The following is a 23,652-nucleotide window of genomic DNA, read 5'->3' as shown; positions in this document are numbered from 1 at the left end:
CGCACTCCGGACTCTGAATCCTGCCATCCGAGTTAAGATCTCGGCGGAACCTGAGGCGCAGTTCCTTCTTAAAACGTAATCTGGTGAGCATTTCTAGAATCGTACTTGTATAGATGCAGCCTTTAATGTGTTGCTAGGTTAAAATTGATGACTTCTTGTATTTCAGTAGGCAACTGCCCTCTTGATTTCGGATTTAATTTCTTTATTACAGGGGCGCTTTTATGAAGACAGAGTCATGTTCAGGTACTTTGCTTGATGGAGGAAGCTCATTTCGGACTCTGTGATCTGCTCACCTGGAAAGGTCTGCTATACTACTACAAGAGAGAAGTAGAGTCTGGAAGAAGGGACAATTTTATGATGCTTTGGAAGATAATGTTTTTTTTTCTTATACTGAAAATGAAAGGAAGTTGTTTCTATATGGACTCAGTCTTTGGAATTTGTATATTTATATATTTCAGTGAACCCTCAGCCATTCCTTCTGTATTGTAATTCAATTTCTCTTTTAAAATTCTTTCCCCACTTCTAGGACCTGCAGTTGCTGAACTCCACAATGGCTTCTATTGGAAAGTCTGTGACTGAGACCAAGTAAGTGTTCACTTTTTTATGAAACCATTATTTATTTAGGAGCAATGAGCAATTCTTATATAAATGCAATAAAATCATTATGCTCAAACTATGAGAGAGAAAATTAAGGATAATTTAAGAAATCAGTCTTGTTTCTATACACAGATGGTATTATTTATTTTCAAAGGAAACCCGCGCGGATTCCCCTGGTGTGCAAGATGTACCTGAATACTCTTGATCAGCTTCCTGCTCACTTGAAGAGGGCGTGTATGAAGCACGCCACGGCAGAAAAGATCAGGATGGCCTCTCAACAGGCGAGGGAGGACATGATGAATCACCTGAAGAACGGGGTCATCGTGGATTACCACAGAATAGAGATCGTGTCTGGTGAGGCAAACAGGATAGTGGTTGTAAGACTGCTAGAGTCCTTGGGCCTTTTTGTACATGGGAAGCCTGAAGACACATTGGCAAGGTGAGATATTTTTAATCTGTAAGGCTTCTGTAGTTTCTTTTTGAAATCATTGTTACAACATATTATGTAAAAGCATGTTGAAAAGAATCTACCTGCATTCCAGCGGCCCTGAGCAAGAGGCCGCTGTCCAGGAGGAAGAGATGCCAGAGGCTGCTCTAGAAACTGAAACAGAAGCGGATAAGGAAGGGGAAGATGTGAGCTCTGAAGAACTCTATCAGCAGTAAGACTTTTTTATTTTTCAGATGTATCTATTTTTTACTAAAATTCTAATTTGTCTTATAGGTATAAAATGTTTAAACCGGTGTTTTATATCCTTACAGGCCCTGAGTAGTTAAAAAGTATCAGCAGGCCGGAAGAGAGTGGCCCAAGCTGGACTCTATAGAAAGCACTCCCTGGATGCTCCTCTCCTGATTGGATTCAAACAGTACCTTACCAAGGATCTGGGAGTGGCAAATTATTCTCAGGAGGTATTTATTTTTTAAAGGCATTTAAAATTAAGCAATGGTATCTTCATTGTAAATGTTTTTATTTCTTAGCTTAAAATTCACCCATGTGAAATGATGTCAGCCATAAACATCATGACTCTATATTTCCTACCTGAATCTATTCTACTTAAATTATTACATTATACACAATTTGAGTTCATTTTAAAAAGTAAAAGGTAATGAAAGGAATGCATTTTCATAAGAAAGATAATACCGACATGCATGTGATAATCTTCCTTATATCATGTAGTGCATCATTTGGACACTTTGTGGGCTTCAAATACAAAGAAAATCATGTTCTATGGTACAAGATAAATACAAAACTTAAGCTTCTTTATAAAGCATAAGCAATCATTTATTACATCGCTTCTTGAATTAAATCTTTTGACAAGAGGTGAGACTTCTGTTACATTTAAACCCATGTTTAGCTGTGTTTTTTAGATTTAACTGAACCAATTTCTGTGTGTGATAATGTCCTTGAATTCTGACAACATCACACTAAATTACATGATATAAAACAGCTAATGTTTCTAGAGATAAAGTTTCTGAGATGCTTCTAATTACTTTTTATTACCAGGGACAGTTTAATTCACCTTGTACAGTACTGTAAGACCAAGATACTTTTTTTAAAAGTTATTTAACATTTTATAGAACTTTGTCTACTATGGCAACATGATGTGCTTGGTGAAACTTGGAAAAATACTGCTTGGCCACTTATCTTAAGATAAAGATAGGATAAAGGTTTATCTTTTGCACCTACCTGACCCCCAGGGAAGGCCAATGCTTTCTAAGTTGATGGTTCCCTACAGTAGACTGTACTTTAATTTCAAAGGTAATGTATATTGACCCAAATCAGTTTTGGAATCCAATCTACTGACGAGATGGAGCACATCCTTTTTTCAGGATTTTAGCATCATACGTTTGGTATATTTAGTCCCTAATGATGAAAGAAATGATCATAGAACATTTGGACACTTTGTGGGCTTGAAATACAAAGCAAATCATGTTCTATGGTACAAGATAAATACAAAACTTAAGCTTTTATTTTAATTAGATTTGTTTATAAAGCATAAGCAATCATTTATTACATTAATATATGTGAAAATAACATTTTAGCATTATACGTTTAGTATATTTAGTCCCTAATGCTGAAAGAAATGATCATAGAACATGACATCTAACCTTACCTGCGGTGTTTTTAATCCCTATTGCTCAATGCACGGTGAAAGCATTCCATACATGTGTCTGACAATGAGGAATGGGCCCCTGAGACAGTCATTTGCCTGTTTCACAAATGATCGTATTTTACTAGAGATTCTGTTTGGGATTCAGATGTGCATTCGGACAGCAATCCCTTTCAAGAAATGATACGTTCTGGATGAGGTCAAAGGTGCTGGAACACTGTATCTAGGATGTGTTTGCAGAGACTGTGTGTCTCCTGCTTCAACGCAGTGATAAACAGATGTGCTCCTTTAATTTATTGGTACATGCCCAGGGCAGTAAGCAGTCTGAGGATTTATTTCCAGATGGCATACAGCAGTGAAGCAGTGAAGTAGTGCAAAACACTGGATCATTATATTATTAGAATCTATTCTACTTAAATTATTACATTATACTCAATTTGAGTTCATTTTAAAAAGTAAAAGGTAATGAAAGGAATGCATTTTCATAAGAAAGATAATACCGATATGCATGTGATAATCTTCCTTATATCATGTAGTGCGTCATTTGGACACTTTGTGGGCTTGAAATACAAAGAAAATCACGTTCTATGGTACAAGATAAATACAAAACTTAAGCTTTTATTTGAATTAGATTTGTTTATAAAGCATAAGCAATCATTTATTACATTAATATATGTGAAAATAACATTTTAGCATCATATGTTTAGTATATTTAGTCCCTAATGCCAAAAGAAATGATCATTTGTTTAACAGGGTCTGTCTCAAAGGATGCAGTACTCCTGAAGGGTCTCAAACCCTACATTTCGGATGCCTAGCTGTATCCCTCACATGTGGCACCTCAGAATGACTTCTAACCTTACCTGTGGTGTATTCAGTCCCTATTGCTCAATGCACGGTGTACATACTGCATACATGTGTCTTGAGAACGAGGAATGGGCCCCTGAGACAGTCATTTGCCTGTTTCACAAACAGGGACCTGGACCTAGACCTGGCCCGTACAGGGCTAAAACCCGCGACCTTGGCGTTATTAGCACCACGCTCTAACCAACTGAGCTAACCGGCCTCACGACAGTGCTCCTCTCTGTGCTGCAAAAAATCAAACTCAGGGAATTTCTTTTGTCCTCCTTTGAATAGAAAGCCGTGTAATTCAGTGTACGGGCTTTCTCGTGCAGTTTCATGGTTCTTGTAACCCAAATCCTACACTGGCCTGAAGTGCCCCCCCATTTCACAGCATTTTTCAGCTGATTTAAAATGTACCTAAAGGAGAAGCATTATTGAAGACCATCAATTACCAAGAGCTTTTGTCAAAGGTTTTGGTGGTCATTTTGAATGACCACAGAGCGCTGTGACCTCGGTTTTACATCTCATCCAAAAGACAGCGCCCTTTTACAACACAGCATCTCCGTCACTATACTGGGGCATTGGGACCCGCACAGACCTCAGGGTGAGCGCCCCCCCGCCGGCACCATTAACACCGCTTCCAGCTGGAAGCTTTGTTTTTCCCTGTAGCTCATCCTCATCCAGGTACTGACCTGGCTCACACCTGCTTAGCTTCAGTGGGTTTTCAGTTGCGAGTTGCAAGGGGATGCAAGTGATGGAGCCGCTCGCTGCAAAAGCCACTGCATTGGCCGGGAATCGAACCCGAGCCTCCCGCGTGGCAGGCGAGAATTCTACCACTGAACCACCAATGCTCAGTGCCTGGGCCTTCAAAAAAGACGCTTTTTTGGTGCTCTGTGCAAAACGCGTCGACATATGCTTCCAGCTGCAAAATGCCATTTGCGGACGCTGAAGAACTTATTTCCAAGGCAGCGGGTACAAGCGATTGGGCGTTTTAAAACCACCAGGAACAGCAAAGAGGCGCGCTTCTTTGCTTGTGCCGAAACACACCGACTGAAGGCGGACAACGTAGTCGGCAGGATTGGAACCTGTGCGGGGAGACCCCAATGAATTTCTAGTCCATCGCCTTAACCACTCAGCCACGACTACAGCAAGCCCCACCGCAGCTGCGTTCTTGCTACAATCTTACCTGGATCGCGAGGCGCCGGCGGAAGCCTATTTCAAAGTCGTTCTCCGTTTCAAAAAAACATTTCCAAAATACAAGCCTTGCAGACAGACACGCCTCAGAGGACTTAAGGGTGGCTTCATGTCGGAATGATAAAGTCTCCCCGTCCGGACATGAAAATGCCACTTTGTTACACACAAAAAAAGAATCAACAACAGAGAAATGCCCACAAGCATTTGAAAAGCCGCACCACGTCGCACTTGAAATAGCTCTTACATTAGTGGTAGATGCAGGAATCGCCTTTTTATTTACGCTCTTACCAACGCGATGGAAAGCAAAACAAAGCAAAGCAGAGCAAAACAAAACAAACAAACGAAAACCCTCACGTCCTGCACTTGCATATAACGCCGTTACGTGCCCAAGCGGTATTGTACGTCATCCTAGCACTGCATCCCGGGTCGTACGATATATGGGAACGAGCACACGCCATGAATCGTCTCGAATCACTCCCTACAGCTGTAAGGCGCCTTGAAGCGTGCACCCCCAACATTCTTCTTTGCGCATCTGTGAAAGGTAAACTCTTGAGCAAACTCTGAACCAGCTCTAAGGAAACTAATCCGATTAGACGTTACTTTGACTCATCCTTTAAGGGACCCTTGTTAATTGGAGAAATCAATGATTTCGAATGAATTCTGTATGCGTTAAAAGACAGCTATACACAGAAAACATGCAGGACACTGCTCATGATGTTTCCCGAGCCGAAACACAGTGCGTTTTTCCAAGCCATTTGACAAAGCCCGCCCACTGAAAACTGCAGCAGATCGTGTAAAGGCGTTCAACTTTGTAACTACTGCACGCACAGGAAGCAGAATAAATTCCTCTTTTCAAACTGTCAAAGGTTTGCTGCAGGACATCGCACAATCTCTTTTGAACGGGGACAAACGATTTCTTATGGGGCGCAGTAAGTACAGACGTTTATAAAGCTCCACTCATGCCGACGATGCAGCATGAAGAAGCGCAACCTAACGTTTGACAGACAAAAGCCGGGCGCCGCTACGAGCAATATGAAATCAAACTGACAGCACACGGCGTTTCGCGCTGACTCAAAAGTGATCTCGACAGACGATGTTCTCTGCATAACGCTGAAAGAGCGTTTCTGTTGAGACGTAACCCATTGGGCAAAAGACGTATAATATACGTCTATTAAACGCATATCTTAGACGTCTAAATGTGGTCTACAATTCGTCTAGAATGAAATTCTAATATACGTCTAAAGTTAAACGTCAATTATACGTCTATATTTAGACGTTCATTATACATAAATGGTTGGAGTTCTATTATACGGATAAATTTAGAGGACTATTATACATATATGGTTGGAGTTCCGGATAACTTTAGAGGTCTATTATACGTATATGGTTAGAGGTCTATTATACGTATAACTTTAGAGGTCTATTATACGTATATGGTTAGAGGTCTATTATACGGATAACATTAGAGGTCTATTATACGTATATGGGTAGAGGTCTATTATACATCAAAGATAGATTTTATAGGTGTAGAAACAAGTAAAACAAGCCAATGATTAGGTTTAGAAATGTATTCTGAAAATACACATTCACACCTGAAACATATGTATTTCAAATTATACATTGTATACAATCAATCAACAATCAACATATGGGCAATAATCATAAAAACACAACTAGTCTTAAACTTCAGCTACAAATTCTGGTAACATGGCAATATACAGTATAGTAATGACAAACACAAAACTAATTACATTAACACACTAACTCAAAACCACATTTTGATTCAAATATACATTTTAAAATGTACAACTTCTATATTTCCAAGAAAAAAATATTACATAAAATATAAAATATTACAATGGAAGTTAAGACGATTTTTGTCCACTATTTGCAAACCCTGTCTAATTGTCCTAACAGTTAGAACCAAAAACCTATTATTTTCAGAGTCCAGATCTCTTGGCCCCCTGCCTTGCATATGCATTCTTCAAGTAACACATTGCGTGCTCCTTTATTTCTTTTTCTGTTGATGTAGGGTGGGACTTCAGCACCGCAGCTAGGAGAAAATTATATAATATTACTTCCCAAATAAATGATGATTAATATCTTCTTTAGTATAATCTAAAAAATGAACGGTTTACTAAGCTCAAAGCTGAAATAAATGTATAAAATTTGGCTTGCATCATAGCAGTTGAGCAATAAAGTCTGTCCTAATTAAAGAGTACCCAAAGTTTGAAAGTACAACATAGAATAAGAATAAGAGAAACGGCAAAACGATTTTGTGTCATCTTCCCCATTCACACTATTTTATGTGCCATTTTTTTTGCTAATTCACATACTATTTTAATCAAAATAATATTAAGAAAGATCTGTATGTATTCAGATAGTATTATTATTGTTCATACTTACTCGTCAAAAGAGGATTGCTGAGATATTTTCGGATATACTTCTACGTTTGAAAAACGTGTCCAAAATGGTGACCAACGAATACTAGCAATGCATTGTGGTATATAACCGGAAAATATGATGGGTTCGATATTTTCTCAACGTATGCGTTTATTAATGTTGTCGATATTATGGTTGAAATTTAACATTGATAATACATCGCTGCTATGAGCTGATGTGCAATTTTAACGCATGCAAATATTAAGGATCGGTCACTGTTGTATGGTATTATATATAATGACATTATGGAATAGGATGGGGACAGGCCTGGCATCAAGGGGGGAGGGGGGAATGTCGCCCCTTCAGTTTTGGGCAAAAAGATTTACCTAACTTAATTTGCACCCTAAAAAAATAGTTGTACTTTGTCAATGGTCAGACAACACTAAATGACACGAACAGTCACTCAGTCTGTTTGATGGGCAGGAGGGCTATCCGTCCAGGAACTGCACATATTATTGAGTGTCAACATTACGATCCTGTTTGCTCAGGTGGACCGATTCCTTGCAGTAGTTTATCATTATACTTAAAATCGTTATATAACTAGGACTAGTTATAGCAGTCTGTGCTTTCTGTTGGTTTTACAACATTTTTTTCTTAACGATTCAGAACGTCCATGTAGCTGCAAAAATGAACGCTTATGGTACTTTTCGCTCCAGGCAATACAAACGTTGAGAGTGACGAAAAATGTGAAACTGAACTTCATCGCAAATACCAGATTGCTAGTCGTTATCTTCTATCATGAAGCACTAATCAATGGCATAGCTGCGAGATTTCATTTGGGTAGCTGCACCGTACAGCTCCGTTTCAACCGAAATATCACTCCCCCCTCAGAATTTCAGACGCCCCCCTACAGATTTTTCCTCGGGCACCGCGCACTGATGGGGGACTTTTGTCAAGAAAATAAAAATAGAAACTCTATAGGCACTCAAACATTTTACTGTTTTTTTTCAGGCAGGTGGCAAGACCCCCTCAGCAAAACCCTTGTATGCCAAGCTGTGGGCATTGATTCGTCGAATATACGTATATTTACGGCGAAATTACGGCTATACGTATATATACGTCGCCTCGACGTATAATCAACGTCGAATTGCAACCGTAAAATCGACGACATGAATAAACGCATATATAACGTCGAAAAAACATCTAACACAGTGCCTGAGGCTTTTTACTGTATGTATCGTGTGTGCCGCAACTAGGAGTATACGGCACTCTGCACAGTGTACGAAGTAAATTATTTTCGCAGTAATTAATTTATTATATTTACTATATTTATTATACACGTGTAAATTAATTGCTGCGAAAATAATTTACTTCGTACACTGTGCAGAGTGCCGTATACTCCTAGTTGCGGCACACGCGATACATACAGTAAAAAGCCTCAGGCACTGTGTTAGATGTGTTTTCGACGTTATATATGTGTTTGTTAATGTCGTCAATTTTACGGTTGCAATTCGACGTTGATTATACTTCGAGGCGACGTATATATACGTATAGCCGTAATTTCACCGTAAATATACGTATATTCGACGAATCAATGCCCACTGGGAACAAGCTCGCTTCTTTCTACCATGATGTCACCATGACCAAATCTGTCTTTAAACACCTTGCTCAGTCTCTAACGAGACTGTCAAAAATTGCTTTCGCCGATTGTACTGCAAACCGGCGGAAGCGGGGTATTGGGAAAAGTTTTCAACTAGCAATAATCCCGCCTCGGCTAAACTTCACAGGCTACGATGCTGCCACTGCGCAAAGCTGACGGTTGCCAGGCAACCGCGGGGATCCTATGGAAAACGTTATCAATCGTCTCATGGCATGTCGTTGCTGTAACGCTTCATATTTGTCGTCTTCTTCTAGCTTGAGGTTTTGAAGAATTTCATGACAGACAAGGGCTCCGTTGGGAACAAAGAAACCCGTTGATTCTTTTCAGCAGCAGAAATACAACCCTTTAAATACAAGATGACAGAACAATGACGAAGGGCATGCCGGGAGGAACTCATGCACTACAGAGGAAAGGGGGCGGGCACGTACAGTTCACATTCAAGCCACAAGTACTCTTCTCGGATGTTGCACAAACAAATCCTAACGTCTTGAAAGCATTGCGGCATGTTTGTGTCCCACTTCCCGTGGCTGCAGGATGACTGACATGAATGGACAAACACAATCTGTGGCGTTTAGCGTGACATAGTCTTGCAGGCATCGTGCTGTCTCACTGCAATACTATACCGCTGGAGGAAACAGTCCATCTGGCCATGAAACTCATTTGAACGTCTAGCTACAGCAACTAACAATATCATGATTTATTCAGGATGTGTGGAATCAGCACGTCCCGGAGACAGCTTCCGAAATCGTGAGCATTCTCTGGTGGTAGGGGCGTTCAAGATGGCGCTCAGGTGGGAGGTAAAGTTTAGTGGTTGAGGATTTTTTTTGAGTTTTTCATGACCTGAATGTTAATTTTTGCTTTTTTTGACTACAGAAAAATAAGGACTTAACACTACTTGTTTAAACTTCAGTTATAATTGAAAGAAAAAAAAACGATTTTTTTTAGGTTTAAGAATTTCGATATGAGTAACACTGGGAAAACAAAAGAGAGTGCTGGGTCTTCGAAGGAGAAGTCTAAGAAACCTCAATCGTATATGTATAGCACTACAAGAAAATTGATGGCAACTAAAGGGAAAAGTGAAGCAGCTGGAGGGGACGTGGAAAGAGTGCTGGAGATGCGCTCGTACGCGAGCGTTCGCAGCCCAAGTGAGACTCAGCTGCCAGAGGAAGAGCCGGAGTCCCTGCCCAGCACACCTGTGAAAACCCCGGCAGCCAAGAGAGGAAGGGGCGACCTGACGCTGGAGGAGCTCCAGACCAACATCTTCAACATGATGGCACAGAGCATGGGTGAGCTGAAGGAAATGATTTGATCTAATACAGTCGAAATCGAAAGTCTTAAAAAGTCCATGGACTGTGTGTTTAAAGAGGTTGAAGACTTAAAGAGTGAAGTAAAAGTTCTTAAACAAGTAAATACCAAACAAGAAAAGCATATTAAAGAACTTGAATTGAAAGTGAACGATGTAGATAGATACCGTCGATGATGGAATTTAAAATTATTTGGAGTTAAAGAGGAACGTGATAAGGACCTTGTTGCAACAGTGAAGGGTATCTGTAAAAGGACCCTGCCGGACCAGGAGGACGTAATATCGGCCATTGACTTTGTTCACAGGCTCGGGAGAGCGAACATGTCTGGGCAAGTGCGCCCCAGATCGATTATAATACAGTTCACCAAGAGGACGGCGAGGGACATGCTGTGGCGAGCGGCGAGGGGGAATGAGTATTTGAATGGGAACAAACTGAGGTTTGCAGAGGACCTGTCTGCCGCGGACAGGAGCACCAGGAACCAGCTGTGGCCCCAGGTTGAAGCTGCCAGAAGAGAGGGGAGGAGAGCCTACTTTGTGGGAGCGAGGGCCTTTGTGGACGGGAAGGAGATTTGCTCCCAGTGACTGCTCAGTTAATGATTATGTTTGGTTATATTTGTTATACCAGTATATACTAGTGTTTCTTTAGTGTTAGTTTGGAATGGTGTAGTTAAGTGTTAAGGACTGTTATAGTTCTGGTTCTTTGAAAAACTCAATAGTTTAGACAGTCTTAGAGTTAGTTATTTGCTTTTGTGTATGTCTTTTTCATGAATGCCAGAGGTACTCGAAATGTTGTTAAAAGAAAAACTGTGTGCTGAGTTTTATTTTTTACAGGAAACGCATGCATGTTGAAACTAAAGTTTATAAATAATTGAGAAATATTAAAGCAAGGAAAATATGATACGTGTAAAATATACAATTTGATCACATAATTACTTAATTACCTCTGGTAGTTAAATGCTTTTTTCTGCTGCGTTTTTTTTCTCTTGTACATGACTCTGATCCTCTTGTTGTATTTGTATTTGTAAATTCTGTTTAATAAAAAAAAAATTAAAAAAAGCATTCTCTGGTGGTGTCCTGCAGGCTTCCTGTGGGTGTGCGTTGGTGGTATAGTGGTGAGCATAGCTGCCTTCCAAGCAGTTGACCCGGGTTTGATTCCCGGCCAACGCAGTGGCGAATGTTTTCAAATGCTGTCATGAGCCTTGGATTGTGACTAGCAAAGCGAAGCCTTTTGAAAGAGCTAAAGCACTGAAAAACGGAATTGAGGGAGAATCTTACAGGGGATTCTGAGCGGTGTCTGCATACACGCAGTCCGATACGGGTGCTGAAAGCTTGAGCTACTCTCAATGTCGTGCTGGCTTTCCCCGGAGTAAATCTGTAACATTGAAAGAATGCTTCTGGCAGGTTCAAAAAGGGACCCTTGTTAATTGGAGAAATCAATGATTTCGAATGAATTTTGTATGCGTTAAAAGACAGCTATACACAGAAAACATGCAGGACACTGCTCATGATGTTTCCCGAGCCGAAACACAGTGCGTTTTTTCAAGCCATCTGACAAAGCCCGCCCACTGAAAACTGCAGCAGATCGTGTAAAGACGTTCAACTTTGTAACTACTGCACGCACAGGAAGCAGAATAAATTCCTCTTTTCAAACTGTCAAAGGTTTGCTTTACGAACGCCGCAGGACATCGCACAATCTCTTTTGAACAGGGACAAACGATTTCTTATGGGGCGCAGTAAGTACTGTTACTGTCACTGCTCGATACCGACGTTGGCCTACTATACCATGTTCAGCCACTGCTAGAAAATGTACGGCTCTAGCACCGGAGCAAACAACAGGAGGGCCGATGTCGAACAGGCACACATGTCAGACATGGAGAGCGATGAGAATGGGATTCGAACCCATGCCTGCAGAGCACAATGGACTAGCAATCCATCACCTTAACCACTCAGCCACCTTGTCGACGCAACTGGGCTGTCCGGACATGGGTTGGCGCGCTCCAGATGATCTTTTTCTTTTTTTCCCCACGTACTCGAGGGTCATTTTCCTGTTCCACATGTGATTTCAACATTTTCCTTGGGAGATGTCAAGCCAGCAAGCCACTGCTGTGGTTCAGTGGCCAGTGTGGAGTTCAGTGGCCCTGTTGTACACAGAAAGCACATTGAGCTCCTTGGACATGAAAAGTTCCAGATAAAAGCCATTTGTCATCCTTTCTCTTGGTGTCGATGTTGCTATTGTATGTAAAGGTGGCAACTTGCTCAGCGAGCAGGCGGCGCACACACCGAATGCAGATGTGTCTGAGTGGTGTGTCCAAGTGGCTGCAAAAGGACAACACTCCTGGGGCGCCGTGGCTTAGTTGGTTAAAGCGCCTGTCTAGTAAACAGGAGATCCCCGCCTACGGCTAGACTTAATTAAATGCAAGTATTCATTCCCTGTCTTTAACGCGACTTGTTTTTCTTAAAATGGATGCAACTTGCAAAACATGAAATACAAGCCTTGCTAATCAGCGCTAGCGGCTGGCAAAAAAAAGGAGTCAGCTATTTTTTTTTCTTTAACCTTAACCCTGCTAACGGAGAAGAGTTAAACGACCGAGTCTATGCAGCTTAAACGGTGCGCAAGTCGGGTTCTTAGCTGAAAGGGTGGTAAATCACGCTCACCCCAGTCCTTAATCTTTTAAAGAGGATACAAAATTGAACCTAGTCGCCACATCACATACATCCTGTTAAATGATAAAAAGGTAACATCTATCCTCGCTCCAGAGTAAATCTCACGTTGAGGGCATCTTTTTTTTCACTTTACCGTGAGTCGGGCTCGGCTGCACAGAGGAGAGAGCAGAGCAATGAGGTCACAGGGACAGGGGAGTCACACGCTGGCGGTTTGAATACGCGGAAGATCACTGAGGGATCCACAGTATGTGGACCCTCCGTTCTGCCATCAGTCCACACTCCGGACTCTGAATCCTGCCATCCGAGTTAAGATCTCTGCGGAACCTGAGGCGCAGTTCCTTCTTAAAACGTAATCTGGTGAGCATTTCTAGAATCGCACTTGTATAGATGCAGCCTTTAATGTGTTGCTAGGTTAAAATTGATGACTTCTTGTATTTCAGTAGGCAACTGCCCTCTTGATTTTGGATTTAATTTCTTTATTACAGGGGCGCTTTTATGAAGACAGAGTCATGTTCAGGTACTTTGCTTGATGGAGGAAGCTCATTTCGGACTCTGTGATCTGCTCACCTGGAAAGGTCTGCTGTACTACTACAAGAGAGAAGTAGGGTCTGGAAGAAGGGACAATTTTATGATGCTTTGGAAGATAGTTTTTTTTTTCTTATACTGAAAATGAAAAGTAGTTGTTTCTATATGGACTCAGTCTTTGGAATTTGTATATTTATACATTTCAGTGAACCCTCAGCCATTCCTTCTGTATTGTAATTCAATTTCTCTTTTAAAATTCCTTCCCCACTTCTAGGACCTGCAGTTGCTGAACTCCACAATGGCTTCTATTGGAAAGTCTGTGACTGAGACCATTATTTATTTAGGAGCAATGAGCAATTCTTATATAAATGCAATAAAATCATTATGCTCAAACTATGAGAGAGAATTTTAAGGATAATTTAAGAAATCAGTCTTAGCTTGTTTCTATACACAGATGGTATTATTTATTTTCAAAGGAAACACGCGAGGATTCCCCTGGTGTGCAAGATGTGCCTGAATACTTTTGATCAGCTTCCTGCTCACTTCAAGAGGGCGTGTATGAAGCACGCCATGGCAGAAGAGATCAGGTGGCCTCTCAACAGGCGAGGGAGGACATGATGAATCACCTGAAGAACGGGGTCATCGTGGATTACCACAGAATAGAGATCAAAGGACACTTTGTGGGCTTGAAATACAAAGAAAATCATGTTCTATGGGACAAGATAAATACAAAACTTAAGCTTTTATTTTAATTAGATTTATTTATAAAGCATAAGCAATCATTTATTACATTAATATATGTGAAAATAACATTTTAGTATCATACGTTTAGTATATTTAGTCCCTAATGCTGAAAGAAATGATCATAGAACATGACATCTAACCTTACCTGCTGTGTTTTTAATCCCTATTGCTCAATGCACGGTGAAAGCATTGCATTCATATGTCTGACAATGAGGAATGGGCCCCTGAGACAGTCATTTGCCTGTTTCACAAATGATCGTATTTTACTAGAGATTCTGTTTGGGATTCAGATGTGCATTCGGACAGCAATCCCTTTCAAGAAATGATACGTTCTGGATGAGGTCAAAGGTGCTGGAACACTGTATTTAGGATGTGTTTGCAGAGACTGTGTGTCTCCTGCTTCAACGCAGTGAGAAATAGATGTGCTCCTGTAATTCATTGGTACATGCCCAGGGCAGTAAGCAGTCTGAGGATTTATTTCCAGACGGCATAGAGCAGTGAAGCAGTGAAGTAGTGCAACACACTGGATCATTATATTATTAGAATCTATTCTACTTAAATTATTACATTATACACAATTTGAGTTCATTTTAAAAAGTAAAAGGTAATGAAAGGAATGCATTTTCGTAAGAAAGATAATACCGATATGCATGTGATAATCTTCCTTATATCATGTAGTGCGTCATTTGGACACTTTGTGGGATTGAAATACAAAGAAAATCATGTTCTATTGTACAAGATAAATACAAAACTTAAGCTTTTATTTTAATTAGATTTGTTTATAAAGCATAAGCAATCATTTATTATATTAATATATGTGTGTAGCGGCGAGGCTTATTAATAAGGCAGAATTAAGTGTTCTGAGCCTTCCCAAATGAGGCCCCATTTCTCTGTTCATCTCTGTGGTGCAGCCACAGAGAGACTATTCATGCAGGGTGATTTAAGGTCCTAGGACAGCTCCCAAAGGGGGATGCACTTAGCTAAGCCTGGCTATCATGATCAATGGTCATCCATTGGCGCCTATCTGTCTAGGGAGTGCCAGTTGGACATCTGGACTGCATTACTAAGTGTCAGGACTAAGTGACTCATATCTCACCTTGATCAATCAATCAGGGACTGGTAGGGCCGAGTAACCCACGTGGGACTCTGATGCCCATGGAACTTTCAGCCAATCAATGAGCTGAAGTTCCTCCAGGTAAAAACAGGCAACACAGAGAGCCTGTGAGATTCAGTAAGATTCAGAAGGGAGGATTCAGAGGATTCTGTGGACAATTCTAAAGGGAATTCAAAGGAGAAATCCAGGGCAGGGCGGCCCAGGAGCAGAAGGCTCCCAAGGGCAGGACATTCTTGCAGCGCGCCTCCTGACCATCCTGAGACTCAGCCCGGACAACCACGGAACGGCCAGTGTGTCCGAGTGCCAGAACTTTCCTTTGTTCTAAGAGTCTAGAGCGGAGGTTGCCAGAGAATAACCAGAGGATCCACCCGAGGTTAGCACCAGCAGCAGGCCTCGTGAACAGGTCGGAACTGTGGACAGCTGAATCACTATTCAGAACTAGCTCTTCATCAGAAACGAACCGGTCCTCTTCCTGACTTGCTGGGACCCACAGTCATCTTTTCTCCTGTGCACAAACTTTGCTAGTTAAAGCCCACAGTGAGCATCAGCAGCGCAGCATCGCAAGCCGCACAGCACAGCCTGGCACGGAGCCAGAGAGCGCGGATTGGACAGCAACAGCCTGCAACTGTTTCTTTGTGCCCGCAGGAAGATCTGAATCCCCAAAGATTGGATGAGTATTCAACTTCAATGCATTACAGCTCGAGAATTCAATTGTTATCCCAACCAGTTGATATCAATTTAATTCCTAAGAGTTATGTACTTGTTTGAGTATCTAATGTAGAAGTTATAACCAAGTTCATTAACGAAACGGTCTTAATGAATGATATACTGAACGTATGTCCTCTTGATATGTGTAACACTTCGTAACTGACTGAATATATATCTTTTGTATTCTGATAACCCTCTCGATAAGATCTGTTAGGTTTACATGCATATTTTATGTATTAATAAATGTATCCTCGTGTATTAGTACCTGTGTGTGCGCGTTGTTTGAGTTATGTCACATGGTTGGATTCTAAAGCCATCAAAAGAATCAACTTTGTGATTTACTGCTACAATTAATAATTGTCTCAGTAAATGCCCAAACCCTACAGAACTGGTGCCTTCAGAGAGCCACTACATTTAATTTTGCTATGGCAACATTACATATTTGGCGTCCCTGAGCCGGTTTTCTTACATGTGAAAATAACATTTTAGCATCATATTATTACATACAGGTCTCTAGCTTCAACACAGTGATATATATATATACTCAGTGATTTATTGGTACATGCCCAGGTCAATAATCAGAATGAGGATTTATTTCCAGACGGGCTACAGGTAGTGTTGTGAAATACTTCAACACACTGGATCGCAGATTTAGACCCCCTGCACTCTTACTCCTTAAAAACCAAAGAAATGAAGATATGTAGCAATCACATTGCAACAGGGCTGACAGTGACTTAATGCTTATACTAGTGGACTTCTGGTACCTTTAGGGTACGGTGTTCCCTGAAGGGCTCTCAAACCCCGCATTTCAGATGCCTAGCTGTTTCGCTGATGTGTTGCACCTCAGAATCACTTTTAAACCTTACCTCTGGTATCTTTAATCCCTATTGCTCAACGCATGGTGAAAGTATTGCATAAATGTGTCTGAAAATGAGCAATGGGCACCTGAGAGACTCATTTGCCTGTTTCACAAATGATCATATTTGACTAGAGATTCTGTTTGGGATTCAGTTGTGCATTCTGACAGCAATCGCTTTCAAAAAACGATACATTCTGGATGAGGTCAAGGTGCAGGAACACTGTATTTAGGATGTGTTTGCACTTATTCTGTGTCTCTAGCTTCAACACAGCGATATATGTATATGCTCACTGATTTTTTGGTACATGCCCAGGGCAATAATCATTATGAGGATTTATTTCCTGATGTGCTAGGGGTAGTGTTGTGAAATACTTCAACACACTGGATCGCAGGTTTAAACCGCCTGCACTCTTACTCCTTAAAAACCAACAAATGCAGATATGTAGCAATCATATTGTAGCTGACACTCATTTGCCTGTTTCACAAATGATCATATTTTACTAGAGATTCTGTTTGGGATCCGGATGTGCATTCTGACAGCAATCTCCTTATCGCGGCTTTGCCCTTCTTGCCTCTTTGGACAATATCTCCATCTTGTGGTCGTTATTGGTAATGTCTAGACAACATCTCCATCTTGTGGTCGTTGTTGGTAATGTCTTCTTATGCCCTTTTTTATTTTAATTCTCTATTAGTTGATTCAAGAATCTCTACAATGGAGATGAAAACATCAGTTTTATAGCAGACAATATGACATTATTTATAGTCCAATTAGAAACTTATTACCCTGTTTTTAACATAATAACAAATTAAAATTGATTAAAACTAAGTTTGGAACACCAGGGAACATAACAAATGATTTTTAGGAAAACCATGAGGTTCTCTGTGTCCAATGCCTGCAAGGGGAGAAAGCTAGAATCCTTTGATTTTTTCAAAATTTGAAAATAAACATCATATAACAACAGCTTTCATTCCTAGGAGTGAAAAATAACCATTTTTGAAGACATAGTAGTTTCTAAAACACTACAATAAAGTTAAAAACATCAGTTTTATATTACATTATTTTTAGTGAAATTAGTCATTTTTTGCACTATTTTTAATAAAATATCTAATTAAAAGTGATTAAAATTAAGTTTGGAACAACAAGGAACACAAAAAAAAAGATTTTTAGGAAAACCATGAGGTCCTCTGTGCCCGATGCCTGCAAGGGGAGAAAGCTAGAATCCTAAAAAAAAGTTATCAATTCTAGAGCCTAAGAGGAAAACAAGACAAATGTATATCTCCAAATAATTTTATGTGCTTCAGAAGAGCCCAGGAAAGTTTTTTGCATACATGAAACCACGCCCGTTTGCACATAAGCAGACATGGTTGCACACACGACTGCATGAAAGCACACGTGCATGCGAAGTCATCCTGTTGAGCATTTGAAAAGCCGCACCACGCCGCACTTGAAATAGCTCTTACATTAGTGGTAGACGCAGGAATCGCCTTTTTATTTACGCTCTTACCAACGCGATGGAAAGCAAAACAAAGCAAAGCAGAGCAAAACAAAACGAACAAACGAAAACCCTCACGTCCCGCACTTGCATGTAACGCCGTTACGTGCCCAAGCGGTATTGTACGTCATCCTAGCACTGCACCCCGGGGCATAAGGTATATGGGAACGAGCACACGCCACGAATCGTCTCGAATCACTCCCTACAGCTGTAAGACGCCTTGAAGCGTGCACCCCCAACATTCTTCTTTGCGCATCTGTGAAAGGTAAACTCTTGAGCAAACTCTGAACCAGCTCTAAGGAAACTAATCTGATTAGACGTTACTTTGACTCATCTTTTTACTCTCAGTGCTGGATTGCTCAAACTCCAGCTAGGGTCAGGTTTAACATTCCCACGCTACTTAGACACTTTGTTTACGCTCAGTGCTGGATTTTGGGAACTTCAGGACGAGTGGGAATTTTCTCCTATCTGTCAATTCTGTTTTGTTTTGGAGACTCTTGGCTGCCTATATTGTACAGTGCAGCGTGAAGGAAACATTTTCCAAAACTGTGTCAGCTCAAAAGTTGTAAGAAAACCTCTCCAGCTGCTTTACCTCTCTTCATTTTTGTCATTTAATGTGACAATCGATGTATAACTGGAGCCTCACATATGCAAATGGTGAGGCTCCAGTTCGACACCACTTTACAGTATATGACAAAAGCATGGCAGACTGTGCCGGACCAGCTGGTAACTTCCGCTTATTTTGACCATATTAAACATTGGAAATCTTCCCACTTGCATTTGTGACACTTGATTTTGGCTCCACCTAAGACACTCTTAAATCTTCAAACACTTTTCTCTTCTCCCGCAACACTCTTGTCTGTCGGCACTATGTGGCAGCGTTGCAGGACAACCCATCTCACCACGGAAAGGAACCTAACAGCTTTGGTAAGAGAGGAGAAAAGGACATGGCCCGTACGGGGCTCGAACCCGCGACCTTGGCGTTATTAGCACCACGCTCTAACCAACTGAGCTAACCGGCCTCGTGACAGTGCCCCTCTCTGTGCTGCAAAAAATCGAACTCAGGGAATTTCTTTTGTCCTCCTTTGAATAGAAAGCCGTGTAATTCAGTGTACGGGCTTTCACATGCAGTTTCATGGTTTCACAGCATTATTCAGCTGATTTTAAATGTACCTAAAGGAGAAACATTATTGAAGACCATCAATTACCAAGAGCTTTTGTCAAAGGTTTTGGTGGTCATTTTTAATGACCACAGAGCACTATGACCTCGGTTTTACATCTCATCCAAAAGACAGCGCCCTTTTACAACACAGCTTCTCCATCACTATATTGGGAGATTGGGACCCGCACAGACCTCAGGGTGAGCGCCTCCCCGCTGGCCCCATTAACACCACTTCCAGCTGGAAGCTTTGTTTTTCCCTGTAGCTCACCCTCATCCAGGTACTGACCTGGCTCACACCTGCTTAGCTTCAGTGGGTTTTCAGTTGCGAGTTGCAAAAGTTGGGATGCAAGTGATGGAGCCGTTCGCTGCAAAAGCCACTGCATTGGCCAGGAATCGAAACCAAGCCTCCTGCGTGGCAGGCGAGAGTTCTAACAATGAACCACCAATGCTCAATGCCTGTACCTTCAAAAAAGACGCTTTTTTGGTGCTGTGTGCAAAAAGCGTCGACATCTACTTCCAGCTGCAAAATGCCATCCGCGGACGCTGTGAATTTATTTATTTAGACACCGCTCAGAATCCCCTGTAAGATTCTCCTTCAATTCCGTTTTGCAGTGCTTTAGCTCTTTCAAAAGGCTTCGCTTTGCTAGTCACAATCCAAGGCTTGTGACAGCATTTGAAAACACTTGCCACTGCGTTGGCCGGGAATCAAACCCGGGTCAACTGCTTGGAAGGTAGCTATGCTCACCACTATACCACCAACACATGCCCGGGGGAGCCCTCCAGGACACCACCAGAGAATGCTCACGATTTCAGAAGCTGTCTCCGGGACGTGCTGATTCCACACATCCTGAATAAATCATGTTATTGTTAGTTGCTGTAGCTAGACGTTCAAATGAGTTTCATGGCCAGATGGACTGTTTCCTCAAGTGGTATAGTATTGCAGTAAGACAGCACGATGCCTGCAAGACTATGTCACGCTAAACGCCACAGATTGTGTTTGTCCGTTCGTGTCAGTCGTCCTGCAGCCACGGGAAGTGGGACACAAACATGCTGCAATGCTTTCAAGACATTAGGATTTGTTTGTGCAACATCCGAGAAGAGTACTTGTGGCTTGAATGTGACTGAGCAAGGTGTTTAAAGACAGAGACTGAAAACTGTTAAAGGATGAGTCAAAGTAACGTCTAATCGGATTAGTTTCCTTAGAGCTGGTTCAGAGTTTGCTCAAGAGTTTACCTTTCACAGATGCGCAAAGAAGAATGTTGGGGGTGCACGCTTCAAGGCGCCTTACAGCTGTAGGGAGTGATTTCAGACGATTCGTGGCGTGTGCTCATTCCCATATACCGTACGCCCCGGGGTGCAGTGCTAGGATGACGTACAATACCGCTTGGGCACGTAACGGCGTTATATGCAAGTGCGGGACGTGAGGGTTTTGCGTTTGTTCGTTTTGTTTTGCTCTGCTTTGCTTTGTTTTGCTTTCCATCGCGTTGGTAAGAGCATAAATAAAAAGGCGATTCCTGTGTCGACCACTAATGTAAGAGCTATTTCACGTGCGCCGTGGTGCGGCTTTTCAAATGCTTAACAGGATGATTTTGCATGCACGCGTGCTTTCATGCAGTCGTGTGTGCAACCATGTCTGCTTACGTGCAAACGGGCGTGGTTTCATGTATGCAAAAAACTTTCCTGGGCTCTTCTGAAGCACATAAAATTATTTGGAGATATACATTTGTCTTATTTTCCTCTTAGGCTCTAGAATTGATAACTTTTTTTTCATTTTTGGCATTTTTCATCATTTTCCAGAAAGTGGTTGCAAGCCCGATATCATGCGAAGAAACTTCAGGATTCGGGGATCAGTCAATGGATTTTCTTCAAAGTTGGATTTTTGCACTCTGTGGACCAAGAGATGTTGTTCTATAATGTTTTTTTTTTTTTCAAATTTAAAAATATCATTTTTTCATGGAGCTTTGAATGTGATGGATTCACCCTCCTTTAGCTAGGACAGAGCTCCAGGAGCCTGGGTAGGATTCTAGCTTTCTCCCCTTGCAGGCACCTGGCACAGAAGACAATATTTTTTTCCTTAAAATCTTTTTTTTTGTGTTCCTTGTTGTTCCAAACTTAATTTTAATCACTTTTAATTAGAGATTTTATTAAAAATAGTGCAATAAATGACTAATTTCACAAAAATTAATGTAATATAAAACGGATGTTTTCAACTTTATTGTAGTGTTTTAGAAACTAATATGTCTTCAAAAATGGTTGTTTTTCACTCCTATGAATGAAAACTGTTGTTACAGTGCCTTGCGAAAGTATTCGGCCCCCTTGAACTTTTCAACCTTTTGCCACTTTTCAGGCTTCAAACATAAAGATATAATTTTTTTATTTTATGTGAAGAATCACCAACAAGTGGGACACAATTGTGAAGTGGAACGAAATCTATTGGATTTTTGAAACTTTTTTAACTAATACAAAAATGAAAAGTGGGGCGTGCAAAATTATTCGGCCCCCTTGCGTTAATACTTTGTAGAGCCACCTTTTGCTGCGATTACAGCTGCAAGTCGCTTGGGGTATGTCTCTATCAGTTTTGCACATCGAGAGACTGAAATTCTTGCCCATTCTTCCTTGCAAAACAGCTCGAGCTCAGTGAGGTTGGATGGAGAGCGTTTGTGAACAGCAGTTTTCAGCTCTTTCCACAGATTCTCGATTGGATTCAGGTCTGGACTTTGACTTGGCCATTCAAACACCTGGATACGTTTATTTGTGAACCATTCCTTTGTAGATTTTGCTGTATGTTTGGGATCATTGTCTTGTTGGAAGATAAATCTCCATCCCAGTTTCAGGTCTTTTGCAGACTCCAACAGGTTTTCATCCAGAATGGTCCTGTATTTGGCTGCATCCATCTTCCCCTCAATTTTAACCATCTTCCCTGTCCCTGCTGAAGAAAAGCAGGCCCAAACCATGATGCTGCCACCACCATGTTTGACAGTGGGGATGGTGTGTTGAGGGTGATGAGCTGTGTTGCTTTTACGCCAAACATATCGTTTTGCATTGTGGGCAAAAAGTTCGATTTTGGTTTCATCTGACCAGAGCACCTTCTTCCACATGTTTGGGGTGTCTCCCAGGTGGCTTGTGGCAAACTTTAGACGAGACTTTTTATGGATATCTTTGAGAAATGGCTTTCTTCTTGCCACTCTTCCATAAAGGCCAGATTTGTGCAGTGTAAGACTGATTGTTGTCCTATGGACAGACTCTCCCACCTCAGCTGTAGTTCTCTGCAGTTCATCCAGAGTGATCATGGGCCTCTTGGCTGCATCTCTGATCAGTCTTCTCCTTGTCTGAGCTGAAAGTTTAGAGGGACGGCCAGGTCTTGGTAGATTTGCAGTGGTCTGATACTCCTTCCATTTCAAGATGATCGCTTGCACAGTGCTCCTTGGGATGTTTGAAGCTTGGGAAATCTTTTTGTATCCAAATCCGGCTTTAAACTTCTCCACAACAGTATTACAGACCTGCCTGGTGTGTTCCTTGGTCTTCATGATGCTCTCTGCGCTTTCAACAGAACCTTGAGACTATCACAGAGCAGGTGCATTTATACAGAGACTTGATTACACACAGGTGGATTCTATTTATCACCATCAGTCATTTAGGACAACTTTGGATCATTCAGAGATCCTCGCTGAACTTCTGGAGTGAGTTTGCTGCACTGAAAGTAAAGGGGCCGAATAATTTTGCACGCCCCACTTTTCATTTTTTTATTAGTTAAAAAAGTTTCAAATATCCAATAGATTTCGTTCCACTTCACAATTGTGTCCCACTTGTTGGTGATTCTTCACATAAAATAAAAAATTTATATCTTTATGTTTGAAGCCTGAAATGTGGCAAAAGGTTGAAAAGTTCAAGGGGGCCGAATACTTTCGCAAGGCACTGTATATGATGTTTTTTTTTTCAAATTTTAAATGATCATTTTTTCATGGAGCTTTGAAGGGGATGGATTCACCCTCCTTTAGCCAGGACAGAGCTCCAGGAGCCTGGGTAGGATTCTAGCTTTCTCCCCTTGCAGGCACCTGGCACAGAAGACATCATTTTTTTCCTTAAAATCTTTTTTTTTTGTGTTCCTTGTTGCTCCAAACTTAATTCTATTCACTTTTAATTAGAGATTATATTAAAAATAGTGCAATAAATGACTAATTTCACTAAAAATACTAAAAGTAATATAAAACGGATGTTTTTAACTTTATTGTAGTGTTTTAGAAACTAATATGTCTTCAAAAATGGTTATTTTTCACTCCTAGGAATGAAAGCTGTTGT

The 23,652-nt window shown here is 41.2% G+C and overlaps 5 non-coding genes across 5 annotated transcripts; 1 reads left to right on the top strand and 4 right to left on the bottom strand.

Moving 5' to 3' along the window:
- Positions 1–4,325: 4,325 nt before the first annotated feature.
- Positions 4,326–4,396, bottom strand: trnag-gcc (transfer RNA glycine (anticodon GCC)). The gene has a single exon. It is a non-coding gene; the product is annotated as a tRNA-Gly (tRNA).
- A 4,397-nt stretch (positions 4,397–8,793) lies between these two features.
- LOC148631893 (U4 spliceosomal RNA) lies at positions 8,794–8,935 on the bottom strand. The gene has a single exon (XR_015934542.1). It is a non-coding gene; the product is annotated as a U4 spliceosomal RNA (small nuclear RNA).
- Positions 8,936–11,179: 2,244 nt separating this feature from the next.
- trnag-ucc (transfer RNA glycine (anticodon UCC)) lies at positions 11,180–11,251 on the top strand. Its single transcript has one exon. It is a non-coding gene; the product is annotated as a tRNA-Gly (tRNA).
- A 7,888-nt stretch (positions 11,252–19,139) lies between these two features.
- trnai-aau (transfer RNA isoleucine (anticodon AAU)) lies at positions 19,140–19,213 on the bottom strand. The gene has a single exon. It is a non-coding gene; the product is annotated as a tRNA-Ile (tRNA).
- Positions 19,214–20,043: 830 nt separating this feature from the next.
- trnag-ucc (transfer RNA glycine (anticodon UCC)) lies at positions 20,044–20,115 on the bottom strand. The gene has a single exon. It is a non-coding gene; the product is annotated as a tRNA-Gly (tRNA).
- Between the last annotated feature and the right edge of the window lie 3,537 nt (positions 20,116–23,652).

Source organism: Lepisosteus platostomus, unplaced genomic scaffold (assembly GCF_059453375.1).
Source record: "Lepisosteus platostomus isolate fLepPlt1 unplaced genomic scaffold, fLepPlt1.hap1 Scaffold_72_H1, whole genome shotgun sequence".
In the NCBI taxonomy this organism is placed as follows: Eukaryota; Metazoa; Chordata; class Actinopteri; order Semionotiformes; family Lepisosteidae; genus Lepisosteus; species Lepisosteus platostomus.
The sequence above is the reverse complement of the archived record's forward strand: the minus strand, read 5'-3'. Positions and strand labels throughout refer to the sequence as shown.